At 41.7% G+C, this 18968-nt stretch overlaps 1 pseudogene; it reads left to right on the top strand.

Moving 5' to 3' along the window:
* The first annotated feature begins 6100 nt into the window (after nucleotides 1-6100).
* On the top strand, nucleotides 6101-8561 carry LOC105611807 (endogenous retrovirus group S71 member 1 Env polyprotein-like; annotated as a pseudogene).
* The last annotated feature ends 10407 nt before the right edge of the window (nucleotides 8562-18968 follow it).

The raw sequence follows: 18968 nt of genomic DNA, 5'->3' as shown, positions 1-18968 counted from the left end.
AAAGGCTTTGGCATAGTCAATAAAGCAAAAGTAGATGTTTTTCTGGTACTCTCTTGCTTTTTGATGATCCAGCGGATATTGGCAATTTGATCTCTGGTTCCTCTCCCTTTTCTAAAACCAGCTTGAACATCTGGAAGTTCACAGTTCACACATTGTTGAAGCCTGGCTTGGAGAATTTTGAGCACTGTTTTACTAGCCTGTGAGTGCAATTGTGCAGTAGTTTGAGCATTCTTTGGCATTGCCTTTCTTAGGGATTGGAATGAAAACAGATCTTTTCCAGTCCTGTGGCGACTACTGAGTTTCCCAAATTTTCTGGCATATTGAGTGCAGCACTTTCACAGCACCATCTTTTAGGATTTGAAATAGCTCAACTGAAATTCCATTGCCTCCACTAGCTTTGTTCATAGTGATGCTTCCTTAGGCCCATTTGACTTCATATTCCAGGATGTCTGGCTCTAGGTGAGTGATCGCACCATCGTGATTATCTGGGTCATGAAGATCTTTTTTGTACAGTTCTGTGTACTCTTGACACCTCTTCTTAATATCTTCTGTTTCTGTTAGGTCTATACCATTTCCGTCCTTTATTGACCCCTTCTTTGCATGAAGTGTTCCCTTGGTATCTCTAATTTTCTTGAAGAGATCTCTAGTCTTTCCCATTCTATTGTTTTCCTATATTTCTTTGCACTGATCACTGAGGAAGGCTTTCTTATCTCTCCTTGCTATTCTTTAGAAATCTGCATTCAAATGGGTATCAGTTCAGTTCAGTCACTCAGTCCTGTCCGACTCTTTGCGACCCCATGAATTGCAGCACTCCAGGCCTCCCTGTCCATCACCAATTCCCGGAGTTCACTTAGACTCACGTCCATTGAGTCAGTGATGCCATCCAACAATCTCATCCTCTGTCGTCCTCTTCTCCTCCTGCCCCCAATCCCTCCCAGCATCAGAGTCTTTCCCAATGACTCAACGCTTCGCATGAGGGGGCCAAAGTACTGGAGATTCAGCTTTAGCATCATTCCTTCCAAAGAAATCCCAGGGTTGATCTCCTTCAGAATGGACAGGTTGGATCTCCTTGCAGTCCAAGGGACTCTCAAGAGTCTTCTCCAACACCACAGTTCAAAAGCATCAATTCTTCAGCACTCAGCCTTCTTCACAGTCCAACTCTCACATCCATACATGACCACAGGAAAAACCATAGCCTTGACTAGACAGACCTTAGTCGTCAAAGTAATGTCCTGCTTTTGAATATACTATCTAGGTTGGTCATAACTTTTCGTCCAAGGAGTAAGCGTCTTTTAATTTCATGGCTGCAGTCACCATCTGCAGTGATTTAGGAGCCCCCCAAAATAAAGTCTGACACTGTTTCCACTGTTTCCCCATTTATTTCCCATTAAGTGATGGGACCGGATGTCATGATCTTCGTTTTCTGAATGTTGAGCTTTGAGCCAACTTTTTCACTCTCCTCTTTCACTTTCACCAAGAGGCTTTTTAGCTCCTCTTCACTTTCTGCCATAAGGGTGGTGTCATCTGCATATCTGAGGTTATTGATATTTCTCCCGCAATCTTGATTCCAGCTTGTGTTTCTTCCAGTCCAGCGTTTCTCATGATGTACTCTGCATATAGGTTAAATAAGCAGGGTGACAATATACAGCCTTGACGTACTCCTTTTCCTATTTGGAACCAGTCTGTTATTCCATGTCCAGTTCTAACTCTTGCTTCCTGACCTGCATACAGATTTCTCAAGAGGCAGGTCAGGTGGTCTGTATTCCCATCTCTTTCAGAATTTTCCACAGTGTATTGAGATCCACACAGTCAAAGGCTTTGGCATAGTCCATAAAGCAGAAATAGATGTTTTTCTGGAATTCTCTTGCTTTTTCCATGATCCAGCAGATGTTGGCAATTTGATCACTGGTTCCTCTGCCTTTTCTAAAACCAGCTTTCCAGAAGGGAAAGGGAAAAATATTAATGGCACAAAAATTGACCGATGATAAAAAGGAAATTCTACAGGATTTGGATGGGGATGACCTGACCCCTCCTCCATACTGGATAATGATGCGCCTGCCTCCCAGTGCCCAACCAAGACCGGAGACCCCCTTACTGCCCAATCCAGGGCTGGATGAAGTCCTTCAGTAGCCGCTGCTTCTCTGCCAGCTCTCGCCAAGGTTGTAGAGCTGCCACCTCGGCAGGCTCTGATCCCGGTGACAGAGGCTTCTGGCCAGCACTTCCAGGATCTGGCTCCAGCCGAACCACCCAAGGTATACCTACCTCTCCCAGTGAGTACTGACAAGAAGGGGAGGGAGATGTAGGGGACTGGAATGCAAAAGTAGGAACAAGAAACACTTAGAGTAACAGGCAAATTTGGCCTTGGAGTGCGGAATGAAGCAGGGCAAAGACTAATAGAGTTTTGCCAAGAAAATGCACTTTGGTCATAGCAAACACCCTCTTCCAACAACACAAGAGAAGACTCTACACATGGACATCACCAGATGGTCAACACCAAAATCAGATTGATTATATTCTTTGCAGCCAAAGATGGAGAAGCTCTATACAGTCAACAAAAACAAGACCAGGAGCTGACTATGGCTCAGATCATGAACTCCTTATTACCAAATTCAGACTCCAATTAAAGAAAGTAGGGAAAACCACTAGACCATTCAGGTATGACCTAAATCAAATCCCTTATGATTATACAGTGGAAGTGAGAAATAGATTTTAAGGGCCTAGATCTGATAGACAGAGTGCCTGATGAACTATGGACTGAGGTTTGTGACATTGTACAGGAGACAGGGATCAAGACCATCCCCGTGGAAAAGAAATGCAAAAAACAAAATGGCTGTCTGGGGAGGCCTTACAAATAGCTGTGAAAAGAAGAGAGGTGAAAAGCAAAGGAGAAAAGGAAAGATATAAGCATCTGAATGCAGAGTTCCAAAGAATAGCAAGAAGAGATAAAGCCTTCTTCAGCGATCAATGCAAAGAAATAGTGGAAAACAACAGAATGGGAAAAACTAGAGATCTCTTCAAGAAAATTAGAGATACCAAGGGAACATTTCATGCAAAGATGGGCTCCATAAAGGACAGAAATGGTATGGACCTAACAGAAGCAGAAGATATTAAGAGGTGGCAAGAATACACAGAAGAACTGTACAAAAAAGATCTTGACGACCCAGATAATCACGATGGTGTGATCACTCACCTAGAGCCAGACATCCTGGAATATGAAGTCAAGTAGGCCTTAGAAAGCATCGCTACGAGCAAAGCTAGTGGAGGTGATGGAATTCCAGTTGAGCTATTTGAAATCCTGAAAGATGATGCTGTGAAAGTGCTGCACTCAATATGCCAGCAAATTTGGAAAACTCCGCAGTGGCCCCAGGACTGGAAAAGGTCAGTTTTTATTCCAATTCCAAAGAAAGGCAATGCCCAGGAATGCTCAAACTACCACACAATTGCACTCATCTCACATGCTAGTAAAGTAATGCTCAAAATTCTGCAAGCCAGGCCTTAGCAATACATGAACTGTGAACTTCCTGATGTTCAAGCTGGTTTTAGAAAAGGCAGAGGAACCAGAGATCAAATTGTCAGCTTCTGCTGGATCATGGAAAAAGCAAGAGAGTTCCAGAAAAACATATATATCTGCTTTATTGATTATGCCAAAGCCTTTAACTGTGTGGATTGCAATAAACTGTGGAAGATTCTGAAAGAGATGGGAATATCAGACCACCTGACCTGCCTCTTGAGAAATCTGTATGCAGGTCAGGAAACAACAGTTAGAATTGGACATGGAACAACAGACTGGTTCCAAATAGGAAAAGGAGTACGTCAAGGCTGTATATTGTCACCCTGCTTATTTAACCTATATGCAGAGTACATCATGAGAAATGCTGGACTGGAAGAAACACAAGCTGGAATCAAGATTGCCGGGAGAAATATCAATAACCTCAGATATGCAGATGTCACCACCCTTATGCCAGAAAGTGAAGAGGAGCTAAAACGCCTCTTGATGAAAGTGAAAGAGGAGAGTGAAAAAGTTGGCTTAAAGCTCAACATTCAGAAAACGAAGATCATGACATCCGGTCCCATCACTTCATGGGAAATAAATGACGAAACAGTGGAAACAGTGTCAGACTTTATTTTGGGGGGCTCCAAAAATCACTGCAGATGGTGACTGCAGCCATGAAATTAAAAGACGCTTAGTTCTTGGAAGAAAGGTTATGACCAACCTAGATAGCATATTCAAAAGCAGAGACATTACTTTGCCTACTAAGTTCCGTCTAGTTAAGGGTATGGTTTTTCCTGTAGTCATGTATGGATGTGAGAGTTGGACTGTGAAGGAGGCTGAGCACCAAAGAATTGATGCTTTTGAACTGTGGTGTTGGCGAAGACTCTTGGGAGTCCCTTGGACTGCAAGGAGATCCAACCAGTCCATTCTGAAGGAGATCAGCCCTGGGATTTCTTTGGAAGGAATGATGCTAAAGGTGCAACTCCAGTACTTTGGCCCCCTCATGTGAAGCGTTGAGTCATTGGAAAAGACTCTGATGCTGGGAGGGATTGGGGGCAGGAGGAGAAGAGAACGACAGAGGATGAGATTGTTGGATGGCATCGCTGACTCGATGGACGTGAGTCTGAGTGAACTCTGGGAGTTAGTGATGGACCGGGAGGCCTGGCATGCTGCGATTCATGGGGTCGCAAAGAGTCGGACACGACTGAGCGATTGAACTGAACTGCACTCTGCCAGAGAGCCTGAGGGAATGAAAGAGAACAGATGAGAGATTTGCAATGCTAGCTACTACTCTGGGAAAGTCTATCTCGGGCCCTCTGGAAAACCTCCTCTGCCCCAGGGACAGGACAGTTCTTCAACCAGTCCCAACGGAGGCCCCGGGCCCCGTTACAGCCAAACCTGTGTGCTTGGTGCCAAGCTTTTGGCCACTGGAAGAATGAATGCCCTAAGGCAAGGAAGGAAGAGTAAGCTCCCGCAGTTGTGGGGTTTGCTGACTTGGAAATTAAATAGGGCTGTGAGTAGCCTGGTGGGCTGCCATCTATGGGGTTGCACAGAGTGGGATACAACTGAAGTGACTTAGCAGCAGCAGCAGCAGCAGCAGCCTGGGCTCAGAGATATCAGATCCCAGAGAACCCATGTTAACCTTAAAAGTGGGGGACCAAAACATTGACCTCATGGTGGATACAGGAGCAGAACTGTTGGCAGTAACAAATCCTATGGCACCACTGTCCAAAAAGACTACCGCTGTAACTGAGGTAATGGGAGAGGAGATGATTAAATTGTTTTGCCAGCCCAGAAAATGTCAGGTGGGAGGGTACCAAGTGATTCATGAATTCCTCTACATTCTTGAGTGCCCAGTACCCCTGTTGGGAAGAGACTTGCTCTCCAAACTAGGAGCACGAGTGACTTTCCCCCCTGGGGAGAGGCCCACCTTCCAGATGGACACTATGACTTATTCGCTCTCTCTCTCAAGACCCGCCCCCCCTCCCAAGATCAGTGGAGATTGCATGAGCCTCTGAAGGCAGAACCGGGTGGGCTGGAAGAGCTAACTCAATTATTCCCTGAGGTCTGGGCAGAAGACAACCCTCCCAGCCCCAGTGATAATAAAACTCAAACCAGGCACCATCCCGGTTAGAAAGCCTCACATCAATAGATTGAAACAAGTGGGCATTCTAGTGGAGTGCCAGTCGGCTTGGATTACGCCAATCCTGCCAGTCAAAAAGGAAGGAGGACAGGACTAAAGGCCTGTACAGGATCTCAGGCTAGTCAACCAGGCTACTGTGACTTTACACCCCACTGTTCCAAACCCCTATACCTTAGCCTCCTCCCACCGAGGACTAAAGTTTATACTCGCCTAGATCTCAAGGATGCCTTCTGCGTACGCCTCGCCCCAGCGTCACAGCCCGTCTTTGCCTTTGAATGGGAAGATCCAGTCGGGGGCACCAAGCAACAGCTCATCTGGACTCCCCCACAAGGGTTTAAGAACTCTCCAGCCATTTTTGGAGAAACCTTGGCTTCTGACCTGGACTCTTTCCATCCGGAAGAGTGTGGATGTTGACTCCTACAATATGGGGATGACCTGCTGCTGGCTTCTGAGACCAAGGAAAAATGCTGGGAAGGGACAAAAGCACTGCTCCAGCTGCTGAAGGAAGCAGGTTACCGGGTGTCGAAGAAGAAGGCACAGATCTGCAAGGAGGAGGTAAGGTCGCTGGGGTTTGTTTTAAAGAAGGATACAAGGTTCCAGACCCTAGTTGGGTCCTATACACTGATGGCACTAGTCTGATAAAACAAGGACAACGGCTGTCAGGTTAGCCAAAGCAGAAGGGGCCATCAAGACTGAAAAGGGAAGGTGGGAATGCCAAGTGGCAAATTATTGGTACCGGAGGAGCTGGCACACGATCTGGTAAGCCAAACACACCAAACGACACACCTAGGCCATGCTGCCTGCTCACAGGTCAACGCTGCCTCTCGGTATTCAGACAAAACCTCCGGGTATTCAGCTGAGAGGCACGCTGCCCTTTGAACACCTGGGAGTGGACTTCACTGAAATGAAACCTCACCGACACTACTGTTACCTGCTGATCATGGTATGTATGTTCTCAGGATGGGTAGCTTTTCCTACCTGGACTGAAAGAGCATCAGAAGTAGCCCGGTGCCTGCTTAGGAAATAGTTCCCAGATTTGGACTTCCTACCAGCATTGGTTCAGACAATGACTCGACTTTTGTAGCTGATTTAGTACAACAAGTAAGCAAAACTTTAAACATCAAAAGGAAACTGCAAACTGCATATAGGCCCAGAGTTCTGAGATGGTGGAGTGAACCAACCGGACATTAAAGAGACTCTCCAAGTGCTCCTCAGTGGACTTGCTTCCGATGGTTCTGCTCAGACTCAGGATGACCCCACAGTCCCAAGGCTATTCTCCATACGAAATTGTGTATGGGAGGCCCCTTCCCATAATAAACCAGGTGTCAACAAATTTGCCTTAGGTAAGGGGTGATAGGATTTCACAGCAGATGGAACTGGGTAAGGTAATAAATCCGGTAACTAAGTTTGTACAGGAAAAGGGTGTCGTTCCCCTTGGGGAACAGATTCATGAGCTTACGCTTGGTGACCAAGTATGGGTCAAAGATTGGAAACGTGATTTGCTAGCCCCTTGGTGAAAGGGCCCTTATGTTATTCTAACTACCCCTACTGCAGTTAAAGTGGCAGGTATTGTCCCTTGGATCCATCATACGAGGGTGAAGAGAACATACCATGCAGACCCAAAAAACGCTGAGTGGACTGCACAGAGGGACCCCGCTGACCCTCGAGAGACTAAGACCACCCTTAAGAAGAAGGAAAAGAAGATCCTGGACGAGCCCCTTCAGGATGAAGCCACACAGTCAACTCCTGCTACTTGGCCTCATCAACATGATTTTGAATTTAACTTCTGTTTCAACTCAGGACAATATTTTCATCTCATGGGCACATTCCTACGCAGATTTCCACAACACTTCCAACTGCTGGGTATGTAGGGCTATGCCTCTGTCGGTGACGGATGGACTTCCTTGGAGGGTGTCACTGCTCTGCTCTTTCCTGGGATGACAAAAAGAGACTTTCCTCTCTCTTGCCAATCATAACCTCTCCTTGCTCTCTTGGTGTAAGACCTACAGTCAATAGACTCGGGTCATGGGGTTACATTTGATAAAAATGCCAGTGTAACAAAAGTCTAACCTTTATCTAAGCCCCAGTAAATCTACCTTATTTACATGCTAGGTGGACAAGATCTGTGTGTCAATGGTATGAGTATATTGCTGCCTTATTCGTACCCTTTATAGGGACAACAGATACCATGATTAAAATAGAGGCCTTGACTAATTTAATAAAACAGGCCCTCCTAGATAGAACAAAAGCCATCCAAGCCTTAAATGAAGAGCAAATCCAAATGAGAAAAGCGGTAATTCACAACAGAATGGCTTTGGACACACTCACAGCTGCTCAAGGAGGGGCCTGTGCTGTAATTAAGGTTGAGTGTTGTGTATACATTCCTGACTTATCTGGCAATCTATCGACTGCTTTAGATGACATGAAAAGCCGGGTAAAAGCAATGTCAAATGAAAACATTCCTTTCTGGACTTCAGTCCTATCTTGGGAGAAGGGCGACTGGTGGAAACTATATTTATCACTGTTATAGTTGCCTTGATAGTTCTGCTTTGTGGAACCTGAATTTTACAATGCATTATGAACTTCGTAACCCGAAGGTTGATGTCATTCTCCCAAACTGGTGGTTGGAGAGCCATGGTGCAATATATCCCTATGAGTGATGCTCATAATATGAGTTAAAAGCATCAAGAGGGGGGAATGAAGAAGGAATTCATAGGGCCTGGACTCCATCTTAGGCCTGTTCATGGTGATCATGCTCAGCCACCTTTCCAATGGACTCTGAACTCTGTGTTTAGTGCCTATGAAAACAACAACAGAAGGATAAGCCCCCCTCCAGACAGGGCAACCTTGAAGATCATATCTAGGTTACTCATCACCTAAGAGAAAACATACACTAATCACCCCTTCCTCCAGACAGGCCATAAATTTTTCTATATCTGTCAGAGTATAACCTTGGGTTTATTGATTATTGGCTAATTGTTTGAGCACATAAGCACATAGTACGTGAATGATGGGGTTATTGGGATTGTATTTTCCTTGGTTTATGTAAGTCTCAACGAATTTGGAGTGGTGGGCTCAGACACGTACACATGGGGTATAAAAGATTTTCACAAATGCTGGTGGGGGTCCTTGGCTAAGAGGAGACTCTGCCTTGGGCCCGCTGGTGTAATAAACTGCACTCCACTATCTGCATTGTCCCTCTGAGTGAGTTTGTTTCCTGGAATGCATGGCTACAATACTAACCAAGGCTACCTACAAATTCAATGCAATCTCTATCAAATTACCAAGATTATTTTTCACAGGATTAGAACAAAAAGTTTACAATTTGTATGGAAACCAAAAGACCACAAGTAGGCAAAGCAATCTTGAAGAGAAAAATGGAGCTGGAGGAACCAGGCTCCCTGACTTCAGACTATACTATAAAGCTACAGTTTTCAAAACAGTATGAAACACCATGTTACTTGCACAAAAACAGACATTTTGATTAATGGAACAGGATAGGAAGTCCAGAGATAAACCCACACATTTATGGTCACCTCAGTCAGTCAATTCAGTTGCTCAGTCATGTCTGCCTCTTTGTGACCCCATGGACTGCAGCACGCCAGGCCTCCCTGTCCATCACCAATTCCTGGAGCTTACTCAAACTCATGTCCATTGAGTCAGTGATGCCATCCAACTATCTCATCCTTTGTCGTCCCCTTCTCCTCCTGCCTTCAATCTTTCCCAGCATCAGGGTCTTTTCAAATGAGTCAGTTCTTCCCATCAGATGGCCAAAGTATTGGAGTTTCAAGCTTCAGCATCAGTCCTTCCGATGATTATTCAGGACTGATTTCCTTTAGGATGGACTGATTGGATTTCCTTGCTGTCCAAGGGACTCCCAAGAGTCTTTTCCAACACCATAGTTCAAAAGCATCAATTCTTCAGTGCTCAGTTTTCTTTATAGTCCAACTCTCACATCCATACATGGTCACCTAATCTATGATAAAAGAGGCAAGAATGGACAATGGAGAAAAGGCAGCATCTTCAAGAAGTGGTGCTGGGAAAACTTGACAGCCACATGTAAATGGATGAAATTAGAACACACCTTAACACCATACACAAAAGTAAACTCAAAATCGATTAAAGACCTAAATATAAGGTTGATACAATAAAAATTATTAGAGGAAAACATAGAACACTCTAAGATAAACTGCAGCAAGAATTTTTTCAATCTACCCCCTAATGAAAATAAAAACAAAAATAAACATATGGGACCTAATTAAATTTAAGAGCTTTTGCATACTAAAGGAAACCATAAACAAAAGAAAAGACAACTCACAGAATGGGAGAAAATATTCACAAATGAAGGGACTGACAAAGGAGTAATCTCCAAAATTTACAAACAACTTATGCAGCTCTATATAAAAAACAACCCAATCAAGAAATGGGCAGAACATCTAAACAGACATTTCTCCAAAGACATACAAATGGCCAAAAACACATGAAGAGATGCTCAATGCTCAACATAACTAATTATTAGAGAAATACAAACCAAAACCAAAATGAGTATCACCTCACTGTTCTGAATGGCCATCATCAAAATGTCTACAAACCATAAGGGCTGGTCAGGGTATGGAGAAAAGGGAAGCTCCTACACTGTTAGATTGGAAGATAAAGTAAAAGAAGTAAATATATTTACATATATTTGTATAACTTTACATCTGAAACACATTGTAAATCAACTGTATTTCAGTAAAAATTAAGAGCTTGCATGGCACAGGAAATCACTGACAAAGGGAAGAGATAAGCTTTTGAATGGGAGAAAAGATTTGAAAATTATATGATGATAAAGGGTTAATATCCATGATATATTAACAGTGTACCCAACTCAATACCAAAAAAAATAAAAAAAATAGGCAGAAGACCCAACTAGAACATTCTTCCAAAGAAGACATGCAGATGGCTAACCAGCACATGAAAAGATGCTCAACACTGCTGATCAGAGAAATGCAAATCAAACCCCAATGAGATATCACTTCACAATTGTTAGAATGACCATCATTAAGAAGAATGCAAATAACAAATGTTGGCAAGGATGTGGAGCAAAGGGAAGTCTAGTACTTTGTCAGTGGGAATGCAAATTGGTGTGGCCACTGCAGAAAATGTTACGGAGATTCCTCAAAATACGTAAACATAGAACCACAATATGACCCATACATTTTTCTCCTGGTGTTTAAAAATATAAACGTGAAAACACTAGTTTGAAAAGATACATCCCAATGTTCGTAGCAGCATTATTTATAATAGCCAAGCTAAAATATGGAAACAACCTCAGTGTCCATCAATAGACACATGGATATAGATAAAAACACATGTGCACACGTGCACACACACATACTTGTACATACACATGCATACAATGGAATACAACTCAGCCATAAAAAAAATAAAATTTTGCCATCTGCAACATGATTGGACCTGGAGATTATCATGCTTAGTGAAATAAGTCAGACAGAGAAAGACAAAAAAAAAAATACTGTATGTTATCACTTACATTCGGAATCTAAAAGACAAAACAAATGAATGAAAATAATGAAACAGGAACAAACAGACAGAATAAGCTAGTAGCTACCAGTAGGGAGGGGAAGGTGTGGACAGGCATGCTAAAGGCAGGGGATTAACAAATACAAATTACTATGTATAAAATAAACAAGATACAAGGATATCACAGGGAATATAGTCAATATTTTATAGTAAGTTTAAAAGGTTTATAATCTGTAAAAATATTGAATCACTCTGTTGTACACATGAAACTAATATATTGGTAATATTGTATTAAATCAATCAACTATACTCAAAAAAAGTAATACATTTTAAAACTTCTTGCTGCCAAAATAATCAATTGAAGTTTAAAAATAATACATTTGAGAATTATCAAGATCATAGTCCTTTTTTAAATGCAATATTCCTTAGTGCATATACAGTATATAGAAAAATTAGGAACTGAGATTCTTTAAATTGTACTTTTGGAAAGTTTTCTCATAAAAAGTGTACAAATTAGTGCTGTTGCTATATATTATTTTCAAAATCCATGTTACTTGTATAATGGTTTTATTATTTTATTTAAAGTAACTATATAGTTAGTACTACAAAGAGAAATAGTCAGAATCTAATCATTAAAAATCCTTCAAGCTAGGCTTCAGCAGAACGTGAACCGAGAACTTCCAGATGTACCAGCTGGATTTAGAAACGACAGAGGAACCAGAGATCAAATTCCCAAATTCTGCTGGATCATAGAAAAAGCAAGGGAATTAAAATCTACTCTGCTTCATTGACTACGCTACAGCCTATTACAGTGTGGATCACAACAAACTATGGAAAACTCTTAAAGAGATGGGAATACCAGACCATGTTACCTGTCTCTTGAGAAACTTGTATGCAGGTCAAGAAGCAATAGTTAGAACCAGACATGGGACAACAGACTGATTCAAAATTGGGAAAAGAATACGTCAAGGATGCATTGTTACCCTGCTTAATTAACTTACATGCAGAGTACATCATGGGAAATGCCAGGCTGGATGACTCACAAGCTGGAATTTAGATTGCTGGGAGAAATAAACAATCTCAGATATGCAGATGATACCACTTGAGAAAGTGAAGAGGAATTGAAGAGCCTCTTAAATGAAAGGTGAAGTCGCTCAGTCGTGTCCGACTCTTTGCGACCCCATGGACTGTAGCCTATCAGGCTTCTCCGTCCATGGGATTTTCCAGGCAAGAGTGCTGGAATGGATTGCCGTTTCCTTCTCCAGGGGATCTTCCCGATCCAGGGGACTGAACCTGGGTCTTCCGCATTGCAGGCAGACGCTTTACCGTCTGAGCCACAAGGGAAGCCAGAAGGGTAAAAGACAAGAGTGAAAAAGCTTGCTTAAAATTCAACATTAAAAAAAACTAAGATCATGGCATCCAGTCCCATCACTTCATGCAATTAGATGAGGAAAAAGTAGAAACAGTGACATATTTTATTTTGGGGGGCTCCAAAACCACTGTGGATGGTGACTATGGCCACCAAATTAAAAGATGTTTGCTCCTTGGGAAAAAAGCCATTACAAACCTAGAGAGTGTATTAAAAAGCAGAGACTTTGCCAACAAAAGTCCCTATGGTCAAAGCTATGGTTTTTCCAGTAATCATGTATGGATGTGAAAATTGGACCCTAAAGAATGCTGAGCACTGAAGAACTTATGCGTTTGAATTGTGATGCTGAAGAAGACTCTTGAGAGTCCCATGGGCAGTAAGGAGATCAAATCAGTCAATCTTATAGGAAATCAACCCTGAATATTCATTGGAAGGACTGATGCTGAAGCTCCAATCCTTTGGCCACCTGATTCGAAGAGCCGACTCATTGGAAAAAACCCTGGTGCTAGAAAGATTGAGGGCAAAAGGAGAAGGGGGTAACAGAGGATGAGAGATGGCTGGACAGCATCACCAACTCAGTGGACATGAGTTTGAGCAAACTCCAGGAGATAGTGAAGGACAGGGAAGCATGGTGTGCTGCAGTTCATGGGGTCACAGAGTCAGATACGAGTTAGTGACAGAACAGTGAAAAATCATTTTAATAATTTTCATCTGATCAAAAGTGATTTTTATGAAATTTTGCATTTGAAAGCTTATTAGATTCTTACTCTATTTTTCTTCTGCAAGGTATAGTTAGAATTTTAGCACTTAACAGTTATTAATTTTTCATGAGAAAAATTAGTAAACAATTGTTTTTATTTTAATTAATCAATGACAGGCATGTGGATTTTTGGAAAATTAACATTATATTCTAGAGGTTTTTTTTTTTTTTTTAAAAAGGATAGCTTGAACATGTTTCTTTTAAATTTATAACTCACCTGGTGGTTTTTTTTGGTGAGAGGAATTTTTGTTAGTATACCTTGTTTTATTCAGATATTATTGACGTATCATTGAAACATACCTCTAGTTTGTGGTTGGCATTTTTTCAAATGATAGCAACTACTTACAAATATTTGTATTTTCTTTCTTATCTTGCTTCTTTATACTATAATAATAATATACTAGTATATTACTTTATTAAAGATGCATTTGAAGCACAGTTTGATCTTTAGTATTATGTCTTCTATTTCTCATTCTCAGGATTTTAATGTTGAACATACTTCTCAAAAATGTATTTTAATTGTGAAACAGATGGCTGCAAAACAGTACAATTTACTTAGAAACTGAAATCCAACTTTTAAACACTAGAGCCTTTCCAGTGATTTAAACCTCTGTGGTATGCCAGATTGTTTTTTTGTATGAATCAATGTTTTCTATTCTAGCTTGAAAGATGCTTCCTCTACTTCAGAGAGATCAGTCACTCACCCAATAATAATGACATTTTAGCTTGAAAGAAACTGGTCATTCTCTTCAAAGAGCACATTAAAAGTAGAATTTGTTTCATAGGGAGCCATCACTTTGAAAAAAGCAGTTCCATCAGTTTTGAATCCTCTAATTGCTTTTGGAAATGTTCCTGCAATCATGTGTCACTAAATATTTCATTATAACAGCTAATCTGAATAAAATATTTATTACCATATGTACAAGCAACATGGTTTACATATGCAGTTATTAATCATGATAATACTCATGAAGGTATTTATTCAGTATAATATTGACTCTATATGAGTTAACTACATCCCACTGTTAAAATTTTGCCTTTACAAGCTTCAAAAAACATTTCCTACCCATGATAAGAAAGATTAGTTTAAAATGGGATAATACAACATTCCCTCAATTAAATGCTGAGAGGGACTGAAAGAGGAAGAAGGAAGGAGACATAGAAAGAGAGAAAGTCAAACTAAGAGCAAAAAAAATGTGGATTTTTTTTTTAACGTAGCTGTGACTCCTTATCTTGGGTGAAACATGAAAGTCCATTAAACATCATTTTCTTCATAAAGAAAGTAGGATCCCCAAAAATTCTTTCAGGTCCTAAGCTCTGCATGAAAGGCTGAGAGAAATTAGGAGACCACAGAAAAGGGTTTGAGGCAGCCGCTGGCCTCCAGTCTGCTTTCACCCGAGTCCACCACTGTGATCCCCTCTCAGGCCTGGCTCATCTTGTTACCCTTGAACAGCCCTGCTGACCACCAGCCTCCTGTTGACTTTAGCTCCTTCTGCGTCACTATAGGCTTTTCTGCCACAACCCTTGGCAACATGACTGGGCCTCAGATTTGCTGCCAACAGATTGACCCAGTTATTGCCACTGCTGCTGAGTTCCCTTGTGTTTTCACCCTTGCAGCCCTCTCTCCACCATCTCCGCCAGGGCACGGCCACACCTGGGACCTCACTCAAACCTGCCCCACCTCTGAAACCTCTTCTTCAGGCATGATCTCGGATTCAAACTTCCTGTTTTTGCAGTTTGCCTGCGTAAGCACTTTTTTTTTTGACCACTCTTTGTCTTCCGATTCATTTACTCATTTATTTTACCTACAGGTCAGCCTTCTCCTTTCTTCTCTTCTAATCCAGTTTAGATTTTGAGTCTCTCTCTTCAATAAGGCCCCAAACCTGTTCATTTTCTTTTAATTCTAACTGCCTACCAAAACTGCAACCATGAATGAATCCAGCTCTTCAGCTTTAGCGTGCCCATAGACTGCTTTGTGCAGCTAAAAATCATCCAGACAAGTCAGACTGGTAACAGTCTATAAATTCATAGCCAACAAACTTAAAAGGGCCTTAAAATTGCCTGAATTTCTGTCATGTGTCAGAAGTCAGCTCCATTTCTTTCTCTCTCAGAAAAATAAAAGGTTCTTTCATCTTCAATGACTGCAAACCTTTTGATTCTTTATTCACTCTCCGTTGATCTATCAATAATTGTTGATAGACAATTTCACTATCTCCTGCCAGCAAGTATTCACATCTGCCTACGTCTCTAATATCCCCCACCCCTTTTCGTCCCTCTGTTATAGCGGTTATGTGCCTGCATCCTGCCATAGGCTGTTCCATCGTCTGTGCTCTCCATCCTTGTTACTCTATTACCACCAGCTGTATCTCAATGAGACTTACACATGTTTGAGTCTTAGCTTTAAAAAATTCCCTGAAACAAACACCTTTTTCCAGCTACTTTAATATTTTTCATAAACTTCTCATAATGAGAGTTATGTATACAGCCTGTTTCTATATCTTCACTCATCATTCTTTCTACACCCCAATACCATCTGGACTTTGCTCCCATAACTCCACTAAATGATTCCTAGCCATCGTCAGGATTGCCCTCCTCATGGCTAATGCAAAATTGCCTCCCTCAATCCTGTTCTTACTTGACCAGTCCCTGCTAGTTGACTACACTTTCTTTCTTTGGTTTCCTAATAACATATTTTTTTTTCTTTCCCCTCCACTCCCTATCTGGTCATTTCCCTTTATAGTTCAACAAATATTACAGAATATCCGTGTATGTCAAGGACTGTATGTTGAGCATGTTAACAGTGAACAAAACAAGATCCTTGCTCCTAAGTACTTTACATTTTAAGGGAGGAGGGATTAAGTAATTTCACATAATTCTCAAAAGTGCTATGAAAATAGTAGAATAGTTATATTAGAACCCAACTTAAAGTGCTTCTCACTCGTCCTCAACCTCTTTTGCCAGAGTCTTCTGAGATTTAAATGGTGGAGCTTTCCAGAGCTCCGTCCAAAGCTCTCTTATTTACTCTGTATTCACTCTTTACTCAAACAATTTTCGTCTATGTGCCTATAACCCCTACATTTAAAATCTCACTCCTCACTTTAAGTGCTTACCTCAAGGCCACAGGCTGCTGGAGGACCCACGGTGTCGCTGTGCCACCTGGAGTAAGTGGCTTCCCAATTACTGTAGCTGGGGAAGTCAGGCTCGGTGGTGAGGGAGCTTTCAACTGTCTCTGTCTTGCAGTGATAGAATTTAATTTTTCCCACATTCCGTTCATCCTGAGCTAGTCACAGAGCTTTACTACAAGGGGGCAGGGGCTTCCCTGGTGGCTCAGATGGCAAAGCGTCTGCTTGCAATGCAGGAGACCTGGTTTTGATCCCTGGGTCGGGAAGATTCCCTGGAGAAGGAAATGGCAACCCATTCCAGTACTCTTGCTTGGAAAATTCCATGGATGCCTGGTGGGCTACAGTCCATGGGATCGCGAAGAGTCAGACATGACTGAGGAACTTCACTGGTTCACTGGGGAATGCAGTTTCCCAGATGCTGATTAGCTTGAGCAATATCTACCACAAAAAGATCTATTTTAGACTTCTTTTTCTCCTTCCCCTTACCAATAAGCACTTTGCTTATGGCAAACAAGGGATGCATCACCTATGAATGGGCCTTTACAGAAAGGCTGGGGTTGCTGGGGTTGCTGGGATCGCACTTAGAAGGCATCCTGCAGCTGTCAGCTTCTCCGGAGCCTGCCTTAGCTGGCGATCGCTACCTAGGCCAAGATCACGCCCTTCCTGCGATGGCAACACCCCCGAATTGACTGTAACTAGAGGAGGACCAAGGCTTTATAGTCCCATTTTTCTCTCTGACAAACTTGGTTTTCTTTCTCCAGGAAAGGGACTAGAGTGAGGAAAGATGATGAACAAAACATAAGCATTTTAAATGAAAACAGAATTGGGCACCTTCTTTCCATAGGTGTTTATACATCAAATTCTACTTGTGTGCTCAGGTGCATCTGACTCTTTGAAACCCCATGGAGCATGCCAGGCTCCTCTGTCCATGGAATTTTCCATGTAAGAATACTGGAGTGGGTTGCCATTCCCCACTTCAGGGGATTTTCCTGACCCAGGGATGGATCATGCGTCTATTGCATTGGCAGACAGATTCTTTACCACTAGCACCACCTGGGAAGCCCCCAAATTCTATGTAAGCATTGTTTTTGGAATAAATAACTTATGCCAGTTGGTAGTGAGAGGCATCTGAAAACTGAGATAAGATGTTAATTGGGACTAGGATCACTTTCAGTCCAACTGGTAAGGGGAACACAGATGTGCCTGGACATAAAGTGGGCGTCCAATTATTAAACCTTACTCCACTGGTGAATGGTGAAGGATACCACTGCAGGAGCTATGCTTTAGCTAGTGGAAAGTATCAGACCTCTGAGAAGAACTGGGAAACAAACTTTAAAAATAATGGGAATGAATGGCTATTGCTAAGCCCATTACTGCCCCAGAAAAAGATCATGGAAAGGTGTGGGCAATTGATCACCACGCATGAAAATCTATAGAACTTCTGAAAGCTTACAAAACAGTCTCAGGCAACAGGAAGGCAGAAGAAACTGATGACTAGTAGTTAATGGAGTGTAGAGCTCCAGATAAGATTAAATGCCCAATCAAAGGGGGTTAGTTAAGACAAGATCAGGGCCTAGTTGGGATAAAATGGGATCTTGACATTTGCAAAGAGAATATCTGGGTGAATGACCCTGGACATTTTGAACCTCTAGGCTCTTCTGACATCTCTGTGATACCCTGGTGTTAATAATGCCTAGTATTCTAAAGAGAAAACGAGACTTAGCCATTGTGTATTGACAGGTGCTGGAGGAGAACCTGTGGGTCTGAATTCTAAGAGGGCTTAATTAAGGGGACTAGAAAATAAGATTGGGAAGGAGAGCTTATTTATTGGGTTGGCTAAAAAAGTTCATTTGGGGTATTAATGGATTCAATGGGCATGAGTTTGAGCCAACTCAGGGAGATAGTGATGGAGAGAGAAGCCTGACATGCTGCAGTTCATGGGGTCGGAAAGAGTTGGACATGACTTAGCAACTGAACAAGGAGAAGAAATGAACAAATTTCTAGGAAAAGACAGCCTTCCAAGACTGAGTCTAGAAGAAACAGACAAGTTGAACAGACCACTCACTAGAAGTGGAATTTAATTTCTAATAAAAACTCCCAGAAAACAAAAGTCTAGGTCTGGACAGCTTCACAGTGGATATTACCAAACATATAAAGAACAACTCTTATCTATCTTCTCAAACTATTTCAAAAAAACTGTAGGGGGAGAACACTCCCAGATTCATTCTATGAGGCCACCATTACCCTGATAACACACAAAAACACTACAAAAAAGAAAACTACAGACCAATAGCTCAGATGAATATGGATGAAAAAATCTTCAACAAAATTAAACCTAATTCAACAATAGGATCATACACCACGATCAAGTTGGATTTATTCCAGTATCACAAGGGATGATTCAACAAACTCAAATCCTATATATATATATATATATATATATATATATATATATATATATGACTATAATCTATTATATATATGAAGCTCAAGCTTGTATATATATAAGCTCATCTATATATATATAGATGAAGCCCAAGCTGGAATGAAGATTGCTA

This window comes from Ovis aries, chromosome 2 (assembly GCF_016772045.2).
Source record: "Ovis aries strain OAR_USU_Benz2616 breed Rambouillet chromosome 2, ARS-UI_Ramb_v3.0, whole genome shotgun sequence".
Classification (NCBI taxonomy): Eukaryota; Metazoa; Chordata; class Mammalia; order Artiodactyla; family Bovidae; genus Ovis; species Ovis aries.
The sequence above is the reverse complement of the archived record's forward strand: the minus strand, read 5'-3'. Positions and strand labels throughout refer to the sequence as shown.